The sequence below is a fragment of the Oryctolagus cuniculus genome, chromosome 2, assembly GCF_964237555.1.
Source record: "Oryctolagus cuniculus chromosome 2, mOryCun1.1, whole genome shotgun sequence".
NCBI classification, from domain to species: Eukaryota; Metazoa; Chordata; class Mammalia; order Lagomorpha; family Leporidae; genus Oryctolagus; species Oryctolagus cuniculus.
In genome coordinates this window covers 34,162,127-34,182,892 of record NC_091433.1, presented here as the reverse complement: position 1 = coordinate 34,182,892, position 20,766 = coordinate 34,162,127, and the positions used below count along the sequence as shown (strand labels likewise).

The 20,766-nt window shown below is 42.0% G+C and overlaps 1 long non-coding RNA gene across 1 annotated transcript in view; it reads right to left on the bottom strand.

Moving 5' to 3' along the window:
- Positions 1-19,940, bottom strand: part of LOC103352495 (uncharacterized) — a 43,911-nt gene extending 23,971 nt beyond the window's left edge. Inside the window, exon 1 of the long non-coding RNA XR_519941.4 lies at positions 19,806-19,940. This is a non-coding gene — a long non-coding RNA (uncharacterized lncRNA). The remainder of the gene's footprint in view (positions 1-19,805) is intronic.
- Positions 19,941-20,766: the final 826 nt, after the last annotated feature.

The following is a 20,766-nucleotide window of genomic DNA, read 5'->3' as shown; positions in this document are numbered from 1 at the left end:
AAACTTGTGGATACAGCAAAAGCAGTGTTAAGAGGTAAATTTATAGCAATTAGTGCCTCATCAAGAAATTGCAAAGGTATCAAATAAATGAATTATCATTGCATCTCAAAGACTTAGAAAAACAACAAACCAAACCCAAAATTAGTAGGAGGAAAGAAATACTAAAAATTACAAAGAAATAAACAAAATTGAAACAAAAAATACAAAAGACTAGTAAAATGAAGAGCTGATTTTTTGAAAAAATGAACAAAAGTGATTTACCATTGGTCCAACTAAACAAGAAAAAAAGGGAGAGAAGATACAAATCAATAAGAGATGAAAACAGAGATGTAACAACAGATACCACAAATAAAAAGAATCATCAGGAATTACTACAAATAGCTGTATTCCAACAAGTTGGAAAATCTAGAAAAAATGAATAGATTCCTGGACAACACAATCAAAATTGAGGCATGGAGACACTGAAAACCTAAACAGACCAATAACTAAGATGGAGATTAAATCAGTAATAAAGACCCTCCCAACAAAGAAAGCCCAGGATCGATGTCTTCACAGCTGAATTCTACCAGAATTTTAAAGAACTAATTATAATTCTTCTCAAACTACTCAAAACAATTGAAAGGGAGGGAATCCTCCCAAACTCCTTCTATGAGGCATCACCTTAAAAAAAAAAAAAAAAAAAAAAAACAGAAAAAGATACAACAAAGAATTCTAGATCAATATCCCTGATGAATATAGATGCAAAAACCTCAACAAAATACTAGCTAAATGAATCCAACACATCAGAAAGATTATTCACTCAGACCAAGTGGGATTTAGCCCCAGTATGCAGGGATACTTCAACATATGAAAATCAATAAATGTGAAACATCAACAATTGAATTAAAAAAATATGATTCTCTCAATAGATACAGAGAAAGCATTTGATAAAACACAACATATTTTCATGATGAAAACCTTAAGCAAATTGGGTATAGAAGAATATTCCTCAAAAACAATCAAGGCAATATATGACAAACCTACAACCAGCATCTTACAGAATGGAGAAAAGTTGGAAGCATTTCCACTAAGATCCAAAACCAGACAAGGGTGCCCACTTTGACCATTACTATTCAATATAGTCCTGGAAGTTTTAGCCAGAGCCATTAGGCAAGAAAAAGACATCACAGGGATACAAATTGGAAAGGAGGAAGTCAAATATCCTTGTCTGCAGATGACATGATTCTGTATACAGGGGAATCAAAAGACTTCACTTTGAGACTATATTGGAACTCAAAGCATTTGGTAAAGTTGCAGGATATATAATCAACACAAAAATAAACAGCCTTTGTATACACAGACAATGCTGTGGCTGAGAAGGAACTTGTAAGATCAGTCCCATGCACAACAGCTAAAAAAAATTTAAATACCTTTGAATACATTTAGCCAAGGACATGAAAAATCTTTATGATGAAAATTACAAAACACTATAGAAAATACAGAAGACACACACAAAAAAGAAAAATCTTCCCTGTTCATGAGTTGGAAGAATTAATATCATCAAAATGTTCACACTAAAGCAAATTACAGATTCAACAAGATCCCAATTAAAATACCAGGCACATTCTTCTCAGATCTAGAAAAAAACTATGCTAAAATTCATATGAAAACAGAAGAGACCCAGAATAGCTAAAGCAATCTTAAAGAACAAAAAACAAAGCTAGAGGCATCACAATAGAAGATTTCAAGACATACTACAGAGCCATTAATAATCAAAACAGCCTAATACTGGCACAGAAATAGACATGTAGACCAACAGAATAGAACAGAATCCCCAGAAACTAACCCATGCATCTATAACCATTTAATCTTTGACAAAGGAGATAAATTCAATCCCTGGAGCAAGGACAGTCTCTTCAACAAATGGTGCTGGCAAAATTGGATCTCCACATGCAGAAGTATGAAACAAGACATATGCCTTACACCTTATACAAAAACCAACTCAAAATGGATCAAAATCTAAATCTATGACCTCATGCCATCAAATTAACAGAGGAGAACATTGGGGAAACTCTGCAAGACATTGGCATAGGCAAAGACTTCTTGGGAAAGATCCCAAAAGTACAGGCAATCAAAACAACAACAACAACAACAACAAAAAAAAAACAAAAACAAGATGACATCAAGCTAAGAAGCTTCTGCACTGCAAAGGAAACAGTTAAAGTCAATAGGCAACTGACAGAATGGGAGACATGATTTGCAAACTATGCAATTGATAAAGGATTAATAACCAGAATCTACAAAGAGATCAAGAAACTCCACAACAAAAAAACATCCAATCCAGTTAGGAGATGGGCAAAGGACTTAAATAGACATTTCTCAAAAGAGTAAATCCAATGGCCAACAGACGCATGAAAATATATTCAGGATCACTAGCTGTCAGGGAAATGCATATGAAAACCACAATGAGGTTTCAGTTCACCCCAGTCAGAATGGCTCTCATATGGAAATCAATAAACAATAACTGCTGGTGAGGATGTGGGGGAACAGGTACTGTAATCCACTGTTTTTGGGAATGCAAACTAGTACTGTCACTGAGGAGCACAGTGTGGAGATTCCTCAGAAAGCTGAAAACGATCTACCACAGGTCTTACCATCTCATTCTTGGGAACTTACTCAAAGGAAATGAAATTAGCATATGAAAGAGTTATCTGTACCCCCAAGTTTATTGCAGCTCAATTCGCCATAGCTAAGATATGGAATCAACCCAGATGCCTATCAACCAATGACTGAATTAAGAAAATGTGGTGAGTGGGAGAGATTCCAAGATGGCAGAGTAGGGAGGGAGCTTACTGCTTTGGTCTAGGAGAGGATAGCTTTAAAAAAAGTGGATAGATTGCAGTCTCAGGGAAGAGTTTGGGAGCAAACAGCAGAGGAAATTCTACGCAAATTAGAGGAACCAGTGGTCCTATGTGGAGGGTGTGGATGTCCACGGCTCAGGACTCCAGGAGCCAAGAGCTTCCACACCAGCATGAGAGTGAGGTGAGACCAGACTGCAGCAGCTCAAGCCACTAGTGATAATGTTGCTGAAAGAGCCTAGAGGGAACCCAGCTTGGAGCCCTGTGGGGGACAGTGTACTGACCAAAGTAGAGGGGAAAAAAAAAGGAGGGACACATTTCTCTCTCCCTGAACACCTCATAACAGTGTCCTGTAACAAGCTGATAGAGCAGGTACCATTTTAGACATACGTAACAGCTGTGCCAGCTTGTGTCCACACCCAGCAATCAGCCAAGTGGGAACTCCTGACTCTGGTGGGGAGAACTAATGGAGCTGAGTGCTTGTGACTATGGGAGGCTTGTGTGACAGAACTGTAAAAGCAAAACCAAACCAAGGGCTGGTGCCACAGCTCACTAAGCTAATCCTCTGCCTTGCGGTGCCGGCACACAGGGTTCTAGTCCCACTTGGGGCGCTGGATTCTGTCCTGGTTGCCCCTCTTCCAGGCCAGCTCTCTGCTGTGGCCCAGGAGTGCAGTGGAGGATGGCCCAAGTACTTGGGCCCTGCACCCCATGGGAGACCAGGATAAGTACCTGGCTCCTGCCATCGGGTCAGTGCGGTGTGCTGGCCGCGGTGGCCATTGGAGGGTGAACCAATGGCAAAAGGAAGACCTTTCTCTCTGTCTCTCTCACTGTCCACTCTGCCTGTAAAAAAAAAAAAAAAAAAAAAAAAAAAAAAAAAAAAAAAAAAAAAAAAACCAAAACAGTTAAATGTTAAATTACCAACAAGAGTCACTGTGCACTAACTTCCCATGCAGGACCTCTGTCCTCAATGAGTTGTATTATGAGAGTTAACTATGATACTTGTTCTCAAAATTTGTGTGTGTGTGTGTGTGTGTGTGTGCAAATTGTTGAAATCTTTACTTAGTATAGAGTTGGTCTTCAGTATATAAAGTTAATTAAAAATCAATCTTAACAGAGAATGGTACTGGGAAGGGGAGAGGGAGGAGGAGAAGGGTTTGGAGTATGGGTGGGAAGAACACCTATATTCCTAAAGTTTTACATATGAAATTTGTATTCCTTAAAAAATAATTTTAAAAATGTGGTACATATACACTATGAACTACTACTCATTTGTAAAAAAGATTAAAATCCTTTCTTTTGCAACAAAATGGATGCAACTGGAAACCACTACACTTAGTGAAATAAGCCAGTCTCAAAAAGACAAATGTTTTCCCTGATCTGTGGTAACTAATAAGAGTACAAAAAATTATATAATTATATGCATGGCAAACTACAAAAAATTATTCCTGTGCATAAACTTTTGAGATGAAATGGCTTAAAGTCTAAATGAACTTAATTATTATCTTGTAACCACACAGGAAATAATTGTCACAATTGTCATTGTTTCTATTTCACTGAAAGAAATTATGAATGACCAACTGACAATAATAAAAAAAACTGTATGGGTGAAATGGTCATTTATATGTTCAGTTGCTTATAACCATTGTTTATATTCTCACTAGAGTCTTTTTGCTTTTTACTTGTTAAACTTCATATTCAGTGAAGTGTTAAGCCTTTTTACTATGATGTGAACAAAATATCTCAAAAACTAAAAAAAAAAATACAGAAAGAAAGGTAGAGGGAAGAGGGTCAGAGAGAGGGAAGAAGGGAATATCATGTTCATAGACTTGTATCTATAAATCATATTGAATCTGTTAAAATTAAAATGAAAAAGACCCAAAAAAAGATTACACAGCTAATGGTTGACTACACTAGGACTCAAACCCAGACCTCCTACTCCAAGTTCAGTACTCTTATCACTGTTTGCTCCTCTCCTTCAATGATTGTGTCCTCTCTCCTACCTCAGTCATGGCCATGATCAGACCTTAGACCCTGCCATTACTAACATATTTACAATCTTAATTTTCTAAAGAATTATTTATTTGAAAGGCAGAGTTACAGAGAGGGAGAGAGAGGGAGGGAGAGGGAGGTTTTCCATCCCTTGGTTCACTCCCCAGTCACAATGGCCAGGTCTGGGTTGGATTGAAGCCAGGAGCTTCATCAGGATCTCCCACATGGGTGCAGAGGCCCAAGCACTTGGGACATCTTCCACTACTTTCCCAGAAACACTAGTAGAGAGCTGCGTCAGAAGTGGAGCAGCCAAGACTTGAACCAGCGCCTGTGTGGGATGCCAGCATTGCAGGCAGCAGTTTAACCTACATGCCACAGCACCAGCCCCCACAATCTTAGTTTTAAACATGTCAACTATCGTCTCCTTTCATCTTTCCAGTTCGCTCTCCCTCTTGACCCTGACCTCCAGAACTCTTTTTCCCCAGCTTTATGAGAGTATAATTGATCAATAGAAATTGATTGCATATAAGGTGCACAACTTGGTGTATTGACCAAGAAGTCTTTACTCCACCAGAACTTACAATCCATCAGCCTTAGCATCCTCATTTCACTGCATTGTCTCACCTTCCCTCCTAGCTCAGTCCAGGGTATATCATTATCATCATTTTCTTTAGTTCTTCTGCCCCCATCTGTTTCCTGGTGAAGTATGATTCTCCATGAATGTAGAAATTGCCCTTATAGTAAATGTCATCACACACACACACACACACACACACACACAGACTCATGATGGGTCTCTGCAGGTTTTTTTCCCCCAATTAATACCATTCCTCTTCTCCACCCAGTTTCTCAAGTTGAGAAATAGCACAGAGAACCTGCTACAGTAGGACTATGTCCTTCAAAGTTCACATGTGAGAAACTTAATCCCCCAATATAAGTTTTGTGAGGTGGAGCCTAATAAGAGGTGATTAGGTAGTGAGGGCATCACCCGCATGAATGATTTCATGTCATCATGGAGGAAAAGGCTGGTTCCTGAGAGTGGGCGTGTTCCAAGAGTGAGTTCAGCTCCCTCCTACTGACTTGCTTTTCATGCTCCCTTTGCCCTTCTACCTTCCGCCATGGGATGATGCAGCAAGAAGGCCCTCACCATGTGCTAGCACCTTGACATTGGACTTCTCAGCATTCAGAACTGAAAAACAGAATCATTGCTCATTGCAGATTACTCAGCCTTAGGCTCTTTTTGTTGTAGCAACAAAAACCAGGCTAATATAGAGGCCCCAAATCGCTTTTGTTAGTGGTCGAGTCAGATTACAAGTTAGGCTTCAGGTTTATTGGTCAGGAACCACCCTGCCTCAGTGGCTGCAGTGGCCCTGGAAGATGGCTCTGGCTTAAGTCATTTCCATAATTCAATCATCCATCATCATCTTAGTCACTGTCACTGAGATCCAAGCCACCATCCTCTCTCTCCTGGGACATGCAGAACCTTCCTAATTGTTTCCATACATCCACTCTGGCCCTCACAACAGTCAGAGTAAGCTGTTAAATCAGTAGTCCTCAACCTTGGCTTCACATTTAAATCAAGTTTAAAAATCTGGGTGCCCAGAATGTACCAATTAATTCAGAATCTCCGGGGGTGGGACTTGGACATCATGACTTTTTTTAAAAAAAGATTTATTTATTTGAAAGGCAGATTTAGAGAGAGAGAGACAGTGAGTGAGGTCTTCCATCTGCTGGTTCATGCCACAATGGCCAGGGCTGGGGTAGGCTGAAACCAGGAGCTTCCTCCAGGTCTCCCATGTGGGTGCAGGGGCCCAAATACTTGGGCCATCCTCTGCTGCTTTCCCAGGTGCATTAGCAGGGAGCTGGATTGGAAGTGGAGCAGCCAGATCTCTAACCAGCACCTATGTGGGATGCTGGCATCACAGATGACAGCTTTGCCTGCTTTTCCACAATGCCAGCCCCTGGACATCGTGATTTTTAAAGCTCAGGGGATCCATGGTGAAGTCAAGGTTGGGGAACCACCACAGTCACGCGTCACCCCTCTGCTCAGAACACTCAGAACCTACCCTTCTCACTCTGAGCAAGAGTTCCCTTCAAGGCCTGCAGAGCCACACACAGTCCAACCAGCCCTTAACTCTACAACCTGATCCCCAGCCCCACTGGCCTCCTCTCTACTCCTCAGTCACACTCAGCAAGGTCAGCCTCGAGGTCTTAGGCTTGCTTCTCTTGGAGACAGCCATGTGGCTCACTCCTCCGTGCCCCTCAGGTCTGTTCACAGAGCTCTTCCCAAGCACATGACCTAAGGAGCATGTTCACTTTTCACCACCTCCATCACCCCATGCTGTTTTTATTACATTACTTACTGTACATCTCACCCCCAGAGGCACATGGTCTCCAGCAAGACTGAGTTTTCCCGATTTGTTCAGAGGTATATTCTCAAGGGCCTAAAACTGCACTTGACACAGAGGGGCTGGAGATGAATGAACAAATGAATAAATGAATGATTGAATGAATGAACCTCTCCTGTGAAAATGTCAGCTCGACCATATTGTCACCTCCTCGGCCTACCCCTCACCAGCTGAGGAGATTCCCACTGAGATACCAGATAGGACTTGAAACTTGCTATACAAAAGCATTACTGGATAGGAAACATAGCCTCACTTTTCCCTCTTCCTCTCACTTCCCCAGGCCTATGCCAATGTCTCTGAAACAAGATGGCCTCCAAGCAAAGTAGACTAAATGAAGCTCAGAGGGTCCCCGCTGGTGGGGTGGCCTGCTCAGGGTAGTGTCGAGCAGAACGGGGCTGGGTGCTCGCTGGCTGGGTGCGTTGAGAGGCATACACTGCAAAGCGCCACCGATGCTGGAGGAAGCCCTGGGAGCCCAGCCCAAAGCCCACGACAAAACCAACAAAGGAACAGAGAATCATTAAGGACAGGGCCCACTGGGGGCCCTCCTGGCCCACTATTACCAGAATAACTAGGTTATTCCTTGGTTTGCAGAGGGAGAGAGGCAGAGGAGGAACAGGAAGAAGGAAATGGATTATAGTTTAACGAATTTTTTTTTTCAAAAAAAAAAAAAAAAAGACTATTTCTTTAGAGTACTTTTAGGTCCCCAGCAAAATTGAGAGGGATGTGCAGAGATTTTCCATCCACCCTGTGCCCTGACACAGGCACAGCCACCCACTATCACCACCCCCCACCAGGGTGGCGCATTTGTCCCAAGTGCAGAACCTACGCTGACACATCATTGTCATCCAAAGCCTGTAGTTCATGCTAGTTTTCACTCTGGTGCTGTGCAGTCTATTAGCCATATGTAATTCATAACCACCCTGAGAACATCAGAGTGCCTTACTGCTCAAGAAGGTTTTTAAACACATTTTTTTCCTGTAAGCAATAGACTGTGAAAATCTTAGAAAGTAAAAGGAAGTAAATAACAATTTTTCATAATCCCCCTAGTCAAACATAACAACTGCTCAAAATTTTGCATTTCTTTATATTCTTCTCATGTGCTTTTTGAGTAACATCCATTTTATGGGCCAAATTTTTGATCATTTTCCTAAGACACTGCTCCAAAGTTTGCACCCAAGTGAGTGACCACTTTTAAGACTTCTGAGACACCTCACCGAGTTACCTTCCAAAGAGGCTGCTTTATTTACATTCCTTCCTGCAGGGCATGCGTGTACACAGCCACTTGGCCTCACCTCGCTTCACCTGGCTTCCCTTGGCCTTACCTGACATCACCAGTGTAGACCAAAATCACCCGGAAAACATGCTAATGAAAAGACGATACAGCAAGATGCAATCAACTGGTATGACCCTTTGACCTTAAACTTTCCAGGAAGGCAAAGAAACAAACAAGGAATAAAATTTGACAAATTGAGACTCCCTCTTTTTCTTAAACAAATTCTTGGGGTGGACGTGTAGGACAGTGGTTAAGAGGCTGCTTGGAGGGGCTGGCGCTCTGGCATAGTAGGCTAAGCCCCACCCACAGTGCCAGCATTCTATATAGGTGCTGGCGCAAGTGCTGGCTGCTCCACTTCCAATCCAGCTCCCTGCTAATGGCTTAGGAAAGCAGTGGAAGATGGCCCAAGTATTTGGACCCCAGCACCCACATAGGAGACCTGGAAGAAGCTCCTGACTTCGGCCTGGCCCAGCACTAGATGTTGCAGCCATTTGTGGAGTGAACCAGTGGATGGAACACACTCTCTCTCTACCTTTCAAGCAAATAAATCTTTTAAAAAAATAAAGAGGCAGAGCCCGTGCTATGGCGTAGGGGGTAAAAGCCTCCCCCTGAAGTGCCAGCATCCCATGTTGGTGCCAACTCAAGTCCTGGCTGCTCCACTTCGGATCCAGCTCTCTCCTGTGGCCTGGGAAAACAATAGAAGATGGCCCAAGTGCTTGGGCCTCTGCTCTCATGTAGGAGACTGGGAGGAAGCTCCTGGCTTTGGATTGGCACAGCTCTGGCCATCTGGGGAGTGAACCAGTGGATGGAAGATCCTCCCTCCCTCCCTGCCTCTGCTTCTCTGTAACTCTGCCTTTCAAATAAATAAATAAATCTTTTTTTAAAAAATAAACATGCTGCTTGGGATGCCTGAATCCCGTATCAGAATGCCTGGTTTGAGCCCCTGCTCCATCCCCAATTCTAGCTTCCTGTTAATGCATACCCTAAGAGGCAGCAGGGGATAGCTCAAGTACTTGGCTCTCTGACACCTACATTGGAGACCAGGGTTGACTCCTGGCCCAGTCATGGCTACTCTGGGCATTTAGGGGAATGAACCAGCAGATGGGAAATTTTTTTTAAAGGTTTATTTATTTGAAAGTCAGAGTTACACACACAGAGAAGGAGAGGCCGAGAGAGAGAGGTGTTCCATCCACTGATTCACTCCCCAAATGGCTGCAACGGCCGGAGCTGTACTGATCTGATGCCAGGAGCTTCTTCAGGTTTCCCAAGTGGGTGCAGGGGCCCAAGGACTTGGGCCATCTTCTGCTTCTGTCTCAGGCCATCGCAGAAAGCTGGATCATAAGTGGAGCAGCTGGGACTCAAACCTGCGCCCATATGGGATGCTGGCACTGCAGGCGGCAGCTTTACCTGTTTCACTGCAGAGCCAGCCCCTCTTGGAATTTCATATAAAGGATTTAGACTAGAAACCATTTTATTATTCAGATGGTAAATGAAATTTTACATTGATCAGGTTAGCCATCTCTCTCCAGTATACCAAACCAATATTAACTTGGAACTTTTTTTTTAACTTTTATTTAATGAATATAAATTTCCAAAGTACAGCTTATAGATTACAATGGCTTCCCCCCATTATGTCCCTCCCACCCGCAACCCTCCCCTTTCCCACTCCCTCTCCCCTTCCATTCACATCAAGATTCATTTTTGATTCTCTTTATATACAGAAGATCAGTTTAGCATACATTAAGTAAAGATTTCAGCAGTTTGCTCCCACACAGAAACATAAAGTGAAAAATAATAGATGATTTTTTAAATGATGATGAAATCAGATCAGACCTATTGTCATGTTTAATCCCAGTGAGAGTCAAGTTGGGAATTGATTTTTTTTTTTTTACAGAAGATCAGTTTAGTATACATTAAGTAAAGATTTCAACAGTTTGCACCCCCATAGAAACACAAAGTGAAATATACTGTTTGAGTACTCATTATAGCATTAAATCTCAATGTACAGCACATTAAGGACAGAGATCTTACATGAGGAGTAAGTGCACAGTGACTCCTGTTGTTGATTTTACAAATTGACACTCCTGTTTATGGCATCAGTAATCTCCCTATGCTCCAGTCATGAGTTTCCAAGGCTATGGAAGCCTTTTGAGTTCTCCGACTCTTATCTTGTTTAGACAAGGTCATAGTCAAAGTGGAGGTTCTCTCCTCCCTTCAGAGAAAGGTACCTCCTTCTTTGAAGACCTGTTCTTTCCACTGGGATCTCACTCACAGAGATCTTTCATTTAGTTTTGTTTTTTTTTTTTTTTTTTTTTTTTTTTGCCAGAGTGTCTTGGCTTTCCATGCTTGAAATACTCTCATGGGCTTTTCAGCCAGATCGATCGGAATGCCTTTAGGGCTGATTCTGAGGCCAGAGTGCTGTTTAGGACATCTGCCATTCTATGAGTCTGCTGAGTATCTCGCTTCCCATGTTGGATCACTCTCCCCTTTATTTATTCTATCGGTTAGTATTAGCAGGTACTAGACTTGTTTATGTGCTCCCTTTGACTCTTAGTCCTTTCATTATGATCAATTGTGAACTGAAATTGATCACTTGGACTAGTGAGATGGCATTGGTACATGCCACCTTGATGGGATTGAATTGGAGTCCCCTGGTATGTTTCTAACTCTACCATTTGGGGCAAGTCTGCTTGAGCATGTCCCAAGTTGTACATCTCTTCCCTCTCTTATTCCCACTCTTATGTTTAACAGGGATCACATTTCAGTTAAATTTCAACACTTAAGAATAACTGTGTATTAATTACAGAATTAAACCAGTCATATTAAGTAGAACAGACAAAAAAAACTACTAAGAGGGATAATGTATTAAGTTGTTCATTAACAGGGCTATGCTGATCAAGTCACCGTTTCTCATAGTGTCCATTTCACTTCAACAGGTTTCCTTTTTGGTGTTCAGTCAGTTGTCACCAATCAGGGAGAACATATGGTATTTGTCCCCTTGGGACTGGCTTATTTCACTCAGCATGATGTGTTCCAGATTCCTCCATTTTGTTGCAAATGACTGGATTTCGTTGTTTCTTACTGTGGTATAGTATTCTAAAGAGTACATATCCCATAATTTCTTTATCCAGCCTACCGTTGATGGGCATTTAGGTTGGTTCCAGGTCTTGGCTATTGTGAATTGTGCTGCAATAAACATTAGGGTGCAGACCGCTTTTTTGTTTGCCAATTTAAATTCCTTTGGATAAATTCCAAGGAGGGGGATGGCTGGGTCGAACAGTAGGGTTATATTCAGGTTTCTGAGGAATCTCCAGACTGACTTCCATAGTGGCTTGACCAGTTTGCATTCCCACCAACAGTGGGTTAGTGTCCCTTTTTCCCCACATCCTCACCAGCATCTGTTGTTGGTAGATTTCTGTATGTGAGCTATTCTAACTGGGGTGAGGTGAAACCTCATTGTGGTTTTGATTTGCATTTCCCTGATTGCTAGTGATCTTGAACATTTTTTCGTGTGCCTGTTGGCCATTTGGATTTCCTCTTTTGAAAAATGTCTATTGAGGTCCTTGGCCCATCTCTAAAGTAGGTTGTTTGTTTTGTTTTTGTGGAGTTTCTTGATCTCTTTGTAGATTCTGGTTATTAACCCTTTATCTGTTGCATAGTTTGCAAATATTTTTTCCCATTCTGTCGGTTGTCTCTTCACTCTCCTGACTGTTTCTTTTGCAGTACAGAAACTTCTCAATTTGATGCAATCCCAATAGTTGATTTTGGCTTTGACTGCCTGTGCCTCCCGGGTCTTTTCCAGAAACTCTTTGCCTGTGCCAATATCTTGAAGGGTTTCTCCAATGTTCTCTAATAACTTGATGGTGTCAGGTCGTAGATTTAGGTCTTTAATCCATGTTGAGTGGATTTTTGTGTAAGGTGTAAGGTAGGGGTCTTGCTTCATGCTTCTGCACATGGAAATCCAGTTTTCCCAGCACCATTTATTGAATAGACTGTCCTTGCTCCAGGAATTGGTTTTAGATCCTTGATCAAATATAAGTTGGCTGTAGATGTTTGGGTTGATTTCTGGTGTTTCAATTCTGTTCCATTGGTCTATCCTTCTGTTTCTGTACCAGTACCATGCTGTTTTGATTACAACTGCCCTGTAGTATGTCCTGAAATCTGGTATTGTGATGCCTCCAGCTTTGTTTTTGTCGTACAAGATTGCTTTAGCTATTCGAGATCTCTTTTGCCTCCATATGAATTTCAGCATCATTTTTTCTAGATCTGAGAAGAATGTCTTTGGTATCCTGATTGGAATGCATTGAATCTATAAATTGCTTTTGGGAGAATGGACATTTTGATGATGTTGATTCTTCCAATCCATGAGCATGGAAGATTTTTCCATTTTTTGGTATCCTCTTCTATTTCTTTCTTTAAGATTTTGTAATTCTCATCGTAGAGATCTTTAACGTCCTTGGTTAAGTTTATTCCAAGGTATTTGATTGTTTTTGTAGCTATTGTGAATGGGATAGATCTTAGCAGTTCTTTCTCAGCCGTGGCATTGCTTGTGTATACAAAGGCTGTTGATTTTTGTGCATTGATTTTATATCCTGCCACTTTGCCAAACTCCTCTATGAGTTTCAATAGTCTCTTAGTAGAGTTCTTTGGATCCTCTAAGTACAGAATCATATCGTCTGCAAAGAGGGATAGTTTGACTTCTTCCTTCTCAATTTGTATTCCTTTAATTTCTTTTTCTTGTCTCATGGCTCTGGCTAAAACTTCCAGAACTATGTTAAATAGCAGTGGTGAGAGTGGGCATCCCTGTCTGGTGCCAGATCTCAGTGGAAATGCTTCCAACTTTTCTCCATTCAATAGGATGTTGGCTGTGGGCTTTTCATAAATTGCTTTGATTATATTGAGGAATGTTCCTTCTATACCCAATTTGCTTAGAGTTTTCATCATGAAAGGGTGTTGAATTTTATCAAATGCTTTCTCTGCATCTATTGAGATAATCATATGGTTTTTCTTCTGCAGTCTGTTAATGTGGTGAATCACATTGATTGATTTGCGAATGTTGAACCATCCCTGCATACCAGGGATAAATCCCACCTGGTCTGGATGGATGATTTTTCTGATGTGTTGTTGTATTCTATTGGCAAGAATTTTATTGAGGATTTTTGCGTCTATGTTCATCAGGGATATTGGTCTATAATTTTCTTTCAGTGCTGCATCTTTCTCTGGCTTAGGGATTAAGGTGATGCTGGCTTCATAGAAAGAATTTGGGAGGATTCCCTCTTCTTCGATTGTTCTGAATAGTTTGAGAAGAAATGGGATTAGCTCTTCTTTAAATGTCTGGTAGAATTCAGCAGTGAATCCATCTGGTCCTGGGCTTTTCTTTGTTGGGAGGGCCTTTATTACTATTTCAATTTCTGTTTCAGTTATGGGTCTATTTAGGTTTTCTATGTCTTCATGGTTCAATTTTGGTAGATTGCATGTGTCCAGGAATCTATCCACTTCTGATAGATTTTCCTGTTTGCTGGCATACAAGTCCTTGTAGTAATTTCTGATGATTCTTTTTATTTCTGTGGTGTCTGTTGTTACGTTTCCTTTTTCATCTCTGATTTTATTGATTTGGGTCTTTTCTCTTCTTTTTTTAGTTAGTTGGGCCAATGGGGTGTCAATTTTGTTTATTTTTTCAAAAAACCAGCTCCTCGCTTGGCTGATTTTTTGTAATATTTTTTGGATTCAATCCTGTTAATTTCTTCTCTGATTTTAATTATTTCTCTTGTCCTACTAGATTTGGGTTTGGTTTGCTGCAGTTTTTCTAGGTCCTTGAGATGCGCTGAAAGCTCATTTATTTGGTACCTTTCCAATTTCTTGATATAGGCACCTATTGCTATAAACTTGCCTCTCAATACTGCTTTTGCCGTATCCCATAATGATATGTTGTGTTGTTATCCTCATTTACTTCCAGAAAGTTTTTGATTTCTCTTTTGATTTCTTGAATGACCCAGTGTTCATTCAGGAGCATGTTGTTCAGTCTCCATGTGTTTGCATACTTTCTGGGGTTTCCTGAGTTGCTAATTTCCAGCTTCATTCTGCTGTGGTCTGAGAAGCTGCATGGTATGATTCTAATTCTTTTAAATTTGCTGAGATGTGCTTTATGGCCTAGTATGTGATCAATCCTAGAGAAGGTTCCATGCACTGCTGAGAAGAATGTGAAGTCTGTAGATGTAGGATTGAAAGTTCTGTAGATATCTGTTAGATCCATTTGGGCAATAGTGTCAATTAAATCTGCTGTTTCCTTGTTGATCTTCTGTCCGGATGATCTGTCTATTTCTGAGAGTGGAGTATTGAAGTCCCCCAGTACTATTGTATTGGAATCTAAGTCTCCCTTTAAGTCCCTTAACATATCTTTTAAATAGACCGGTGCCCTGTAATTAGGTGCATATACATTTATAATAGTTACATCTTCCTGTTGAATTGAACCCTTAATCATGATATAGTGTCCCTCTTTGTCTCTCTTAACAGTTTTTGTATTAAAGTTTATTTTGTCTGATATTAATATGGCTACACCTGCTTTTTTTTGGTTTCTGTTGGCATGGAATATCTTTTTCCAACCTTTCACTTTCAGTCTGCATGCATCTTTGTTAGAGAGATGTGTTTCTTGTAGGCAACAAATAGTTGGGTTTTGTTCCTTGAGCCAATCAGCCAATCGATGTCTTTTAACTGAAGAGTTAAGTCCATTAATGTTTAATGTGACTATTGATATGTAGTGACTTTGCCCTGACATTTTCCTGGAGATATTTTCTAGTATATGCTTTGAGCTTCCCATGCTCTTTTACTGGTAGGTTTTCTTCCTTTACCTTCTTTCATATTGATGGCCATGTTTCTGTGTTTCTGAGTGTAGCACATCTTTAAGTATCTTTTGCAGGGCCGGATGAGTGGCCACAAAGTCTTTCAATTTCTGTTTGCTATGAAAGGTCTTTATTTCACCTTCATTCACAAATGAGAGCTTTGCAGGATATAATATTCTGGGCTGGCAATTTTTCTCTCTTAGCACCTGTGCTATGTCTCGCCATTCCCTCCTAGCCTGTAGTGTTTCTGATGAGAAGTCTGCTGTGAGTCTAATTGGAGATCCTCTGAGAGTAATCTGACGTTTCTCTCTTGCACATTTTAGGATCTTTTCTTTATGTTTCACTGTGGTAAGTTTAATTACAATGTGTCGTGGTGAGGATCTCTTTTGGTCATGTTTATTGGGGGTTCTATGAGCTTCCTGTACTAGGATGTCTCTGTCCTTCTCCAAACCTGGAAAGTTCTCTGCTAGTATCTCACTAAAAAGGCCTTCTAATCCTTTCTCTCTCTCCATGCCTTCAGGAACTCCTAGAACTCGAATGTTGGTTTTTTTAATAGTATCCTGTAGATTCCCAACAATATTTTTTAGATTTCTAATTTCCTCTTCTTTTCTTTGGTTTGACTGTATGTTTTCCTGTGCTCTGTCTTCTAAGTCTGATATTCTCTCTTCTGCTTCACCCATTCTGTTTTTAAGGCTCTCTAATGTGTTTGTAATTTGATCTATTGAGCTCTTCATTTCATTTTGATTTCTCTTCACTATCACACTTTCCTGTTCTACTAGTTTCTGCATTTCATTTTGATTCTTCCTTAAAATTTCATTTTCACGAGAGAGATTTTCAATCCTGTCCAATAAGGATTTCTGTAGTTCAAGGATTTGCTTTTGAAAACTTCTAAATGTTCTTATCATAAATTTTTTGAAATCTGTATCTTGCATTTCTTCTATCTCATCATCTTCATAATCTTGGCTTGGGGTGTTTTGTTTATTTGGGGGCATCATAGTGTCATTGTTGATCTTGTTCCCTTGATTTTTGTGTTTGCTGCTTGGCATAGTTAATTCTTCTTCCCTCACTGTGTTTTTTTGTTTGTTTGTTTGTTTATTTTATACTATGTCTGTGTTAAGTGGACTGCCTGCTGTTGGAAGAGCCTTGGAGGCTTGAGATGGGTGTGGCCTGAGAGCTCTGCTTGGTTCTTCCGGGTTACGGGTGTGCAAAGGTGACACCCTCAGGTTATGCGTGATAAATCTCTCTTTTTTATTTATTTATTTATTTATTTATTTTATTTATTTATTCAGGAGGTAAGTAATACTGCACGGCTGTGCAGAATTGATGGTATTTAGCTTCCGATCTCTGGCTTCTACCCAAAGAGTCTGTGCAGGCTCTGTTTCTCCTCTGGACTCCCACTGGGTTGCCTAGGCTACTGAATTGTAGCGACTCAGTTCCTTAGCTCTCCCCTGTTGTTATGTATATCCAGAGTGAGGCCTGCTCTTTGTCTCTTGCTTGCCTTTGCAAGGTTGGCAGAGAGAAAAACTAGAGAGAAACTCGTCTGTACCAGTACCCCCCCACCTTTTTTTTTCCTTCTCTCCTGTAGTCAGTCTGGTGAACTTTCCCGCTCCCCTCTAGATTCTGACCGCCGTTTCCCCGCCAATGTCTCGGGTTACTGAGCTCACCTCCCCTTCCAGCGCCGATGTGTGGAGCCCTGGGCGTCCCTGCTCTCCCCGCTGGTGTCTGTGTGATATCCACTCCCCTTCCTCGCACTTCAGCTTTAACACACACATTGAAGTGGGGCAGCTGGGACTTGAACCAGCACCCATATGGTATGCCGGCACTGCAGGCGGCAGCTTTACCCGCTACACCACAGCGCTGGCCCTGGGACTGCAGCTTTAACAAACACATTGAAGTGGAGAGCCACAGAAGATTTGGGGAGAGCCTGGTGTGGTCTGCTGCAGTAGCCAGCTAGAGCGACCTTAGAACCAAATGCCACAGGCTGGATGTGGACATACGATCAGGGGCAAGGGACACGATTCAGTCTGTCACATTCAACTGACATCCGATAGCACCACTCTCACTGCTGGGTTGAGAACAGATTCTAAATTCACAAAGCTAGGATGTGGAAGGAGCCCTCCAGTCAATCTGTCCCATAGCACGTTCTAATTGAGTCTTTGATGAGACCACAGCCCACTGTACCAACCTCATGCGAGATCCCAAGTCAGAGGCATCTATACCCAGAGTCCAAACCCACAGGCATCATAAGATAATAAGTAAACGGCTGTTGGTTTAAGCTGCTGAACTGTGAGGTAATCTGATACTTGGCAATAGGTACCCAACACGCCTACTGCCCCTGAAATAGTGCTGTCAATCCTGGCTGAATGAACGAGTGAGTAACAAGTGTAAGGACACATGCAGAGGGAGAGGAGAAAGACAATACCAAGTTGTTGAAAGCGACACTCCCCAGGAGAGCATACTGCCTTCTGACAGATTTTTAAGTGTTCATCATTCCCACACACTGTTCCAGCTTTCTACTGTGACATGTACCAGAACCATCAAATTGCACAAATGAATAGCTTGAGAAAACATTACAAAATCCACACCTATGGAACCATCAACCAGGCCAAGGAGTAGAATGTGGCCTGCACCCAGACTCTTGGCATTCCTTTTTTAAAATATCTCTTCGGCATACCCCCAGTAATCCCTGCGTTTTATTTTTATGATTTCTTTTCCTCATTTTTATTGTGATAAAATATAGGGTGAGATTTACCATTGTAACCATTTTTCAGGGTACAGTTCAGTCGCATTAAGGTATTCACAGTGTTATACAACCATCATCACCATTCATCTCCAGAATGTCAACTTCCCAAACAAATTCTGCTCCCCATCAGCACTCTCTCCATCTCCCCCTTCTCTCCAGCCCTTGGCAACAATCATTCTCTCTACCTTGATGAAATCTGACGATGCTGGATACCTAATGTAAGTGGAATCACACCGTATCTGTCTTTTTAATGAATTGCTTCTTAAATTTTAAAAAAGTGGCATTAAAAAAATAACACTGAACTCCTAAGAACCGGTTCCCCCTGGCTTAAATCCCATGAGGCCCAGCCACAGGCAGTTGAAGCATGGTTTAAGCAGTTCACTGAACGTTTCAACATGACACGACAGTAACTTCTTGGCAAAGACCTGTATTTCCTATGTTCTAATCATTCCCAAGTGTCTTCAAACCAGTTTGCGGGGGTGAGGTGGGGGTGGGGTGGGGGAGTGGAGAAGATACAGAACAGGTGCCAAAACAGTATCACAGAGTGCCTGTCCCTTCACCCCACTAGCCCTTGCCCTGGAAATGTTCACAGCAGAACAAGAACTACAACAGCACTGTTAACAAGTACCCCAGCTGTCATCTACTCCACACGTACTGCAGGCTCAGTCCCACTTTAAGTGCTTTACAGGCATCAGCTCATTCAGTCCTCAGCCCTGTGGGACAGACGGAGCTATTACTGTCATGTGCAGTTGAAGGCAGTGAGGTGCAGGAAACTGAGCAACCTGCTCCAAAAAGCCACAGGGAGAGCAGGCAGTTGAGCTGGCTTTGCACCAGGGTAGTGTGGCTTACTGCTCGCCCTCTCCACCAGTGCTTCCTGAACCTGAAGACACAGCAGAGTCCCAGGAGGGCCTGATCAGACCCTGAGTGCTAGGTATTTACCCCAGAGATCCTGATGCAGCTGATCAGGGTTGGGGCCCCAGAATGTGTCTAACAAGTTCCCAGATGTGCAGCTGCTGCTGTGAGGCCCTCACACAGAAAAACGCAGGTGGGTACCATCTCTCAGAAACAGTGTGCGACGTTGTTCCCGTGTTACAACTGAGAATCGACCAACCGAAGGACCTGCTCCAGTTCAGAGGCAGAGACTGTGGTCCTGACCAGCCTTCTGAACGTCAAAGACCCCGCATCTTTGCACCCATTGCCCTTCCTCACTGACGACCAGATGTTCTAGGTAGGGTCGTCAGTGGGCAACTCCTGAAAGCAATGCTCAGGAAATGCTTAGTGGAGGCGGGAGAAATGGTTTTTAATAAGATTATATGCACCATACACACATACATCTTTATCCTCAATAGTTCATCTATGGCACTAAATAGAGCCTGGCATTTTCACTTCTGAAGCAGTGTCTCTTATCACATGATATTTCTCACAACTGTAGGGTATTTGATCATTGGCAGCCATTGAAGAATGACTTAATGGATACAATTTCAAAGTCTTTTTCAACGTTTGTCAAGTTCACTTTGTTCTTTTCTGATGTTCATGGCAGCCTAATATTTCCTTAATTTCTAAAGGTCTTTCCTCCCATCTGTGCCATTTTGAAATATATCAAACCAGACAAACTGAGAAAACCAGCAAAGGATTTAAGTTTCAGACTTTCAGCTGGCTCTAAAATCCGACCTTAGGTGCTTGCCGATTGATCTGAGTTGACTATGATTGGCTCACCTGTGACACACATGGCATCCAGAGAAGAGTTTTTGCTCCCTGTTCAAGGTTGGCATCTATTTTGGCAAGATAGACATATTCACATTTGTCCTGTTACCTAATGGGTGGCATCCACCTGAATTGGTTTGCTAGGTGTTGCCAGGTCATTGTGATCCACTATTGGCTTCCTATAGGGCCCTGCTGTGGTTCAGGTATTGTGAGGTAGCAGTGAGGTAAGGGACCCCTTCCTCAGCTCTGAGCAATCAACTTGATGGTTCCAAAGTCAGTCAGGGCAGGCCACACCTTTGTCACTGACTGGCCTAAGCGTGCACATGTGTCCAAATTCTAGCCAATCTGCTAATAATAATCTAAGGAATACTGTTGTAGCCTCTGGGAAAGAGGTTACTCCCTGATCAAAGTTCCTCCACTCCCGAATTCCTTCTCACTGCGAATCTTTCTTCGTGGTCCTTGTACCACTTGTAGAACACGTCTCAGAGAGGTGTCAGTTGCTCCCTAATATCAGAAAGATTGAACCAAGGGTTAGAGCTGGTGCCTGTGGGCTTTCACCCCATAGCAGTTGTCCAACATGGGGCAGGAGTGCACTGTTGGGGACAAAGAACACCTGGATATCGGCCATCTCTTTGCCTAGGAGCTGGTCTCTTGGACCTTGGCCCAGTTATCTGATGTGAGAATCTCAATTGCTGTATGTTGTACAGCCGTATTACCTATGAAGGCTCAGATAGGCTTACAGCTTAAATTACTTCCCATAAAACCAGCCATTAAGAACTTAACATAGCTGGCAAAGGACAGACAAATCCTCTTCTGTGGGGAGGTTTTCTGGATTACAGGGACACCTGTGAGCTGTAGCCGAGCCCTTGCAATTCTTCAGCTACTACCACAGTTATGTACTACCTTATTAATTAAGAAAACAGGGATGATAGCATCAACTTCGACCTGGAATTCATTTCAACCTGGCCCAAGA